This window comes from Pteronotus mesoamericanus, unplaced genomic scaffold, assembly GCF_021234165.1.
Source record: "Pteronotus mesoamericanus isolate MK-2021 breed Mesoamerican mustached bat unplaced genomic scaffold, CSHL_Meso_final scaffold_99, whole genome shotgun sequence".
NCBI classification, from domain to species: domain Eukaryota; kingdom Metazoa; phylum Chordata; class Mammalia; order Chiroptera; family Mormoopidae; genus Pteronotus; species Pteronotus mesoamericanus.
The window spans coordinates 416,980-418,204 of NW_026555330.1; positions in this window are offsets into that span (position 1 = coordinate 416,980).

Here is a 1,225-nt window from a genome sequence, read left to right on the forward strand (position 1 = left end):
AAATTTAAATACTTAAGTTCCATTCCAGAACCGCTAGTCACCTACCCAGTACACTTAGTAATTCTGTTTCCTACTCCTGGATAATCATGCAGACATGTTCGTCTTAACCGCTTGGCATTTCACTTTGTCCTGTCAAGTTATTTTATGTGTTTTTTGGGGGGAAAGATTTTTTTTTAACAATTTCATTTTACTCCATTTTCTTTAATTTTTTTTTTGTCATTTCTCCTGTGATTCTCCTGTGATTTTTGTCATTTTTTAATGTTTTTTGTTTGGTTCTTTTTTTGTTTTTGCTCGTGAGTTCTTATTTGCCCTTTCTCAACCTTGGTTTGACGTTTTTATTGGTCTCAATGTTAATTTAACATTTTTCTACATCTGCTCCCTTTAAAATGTAGCAAAATGATTTTTAAAAGTAACCCTTCCCTTCCTAGTCCTTTTGCCCAATCTCTCTTTCCCTCACTTCTTTTCATCCCTTTCTGTTTTCCTTCATTTTCCTAGATGCCATTTTTACTGAGGAGTTAATGTAATACTTCCAACTTTGTAGGCAAGAGCTTCAAAACCAACTGTTACATGTACTCTTTATTTTTAAACCTTAATTTATCTTCCCTTTTATTGCTTTTATAATATACCGTGTTCTCTTATTAATTAATGCAGATATGCCCCTGCTTTGAGGAATCCCTTTATGAAAAATTTCAAACGTCGAGCATTTAACAAACTTCACTAGTTCGCTTTCTGTATTTAGGGCTTCGGCTATGGCTTTTATTACTGATAGCCCTGAAGCACACCTGTCTATCCTCAAACTTGACCCCATGGGGTCCAGACCTCAATTTTTTGCTGCTGATTGGATATCTGTTTGAATAGTCCATAATATGTAATTGCATCTAAAACATTACCTACATTTCAGCCCACAAAGGTAAAACCTAACTTGTGCTTCCAGCTGTATTTCAGTTTCTAGGCCTCACCTGCCATCCCTTCACGTGAGCTACAAGTCATGAACAGCGTTTGACTCCTGATTTTGCCTTCCACCTCTCAACTGTTAGCCGAAATGTGTTTTTAATAACCACTGACACACCACTTCCCTTCCCTCGGCCTTAGATTCAAGCTCTCATTAACTTGGACTGTTGCAGTGCCCTTACTACTCTCCTTACCCAGTCCCTTTTTCAACCCAGTACTACCGTGTTAGTGCCAGAAAGTTTTTTTAAGAGTTCATCACACCCCTGTTTCCTAT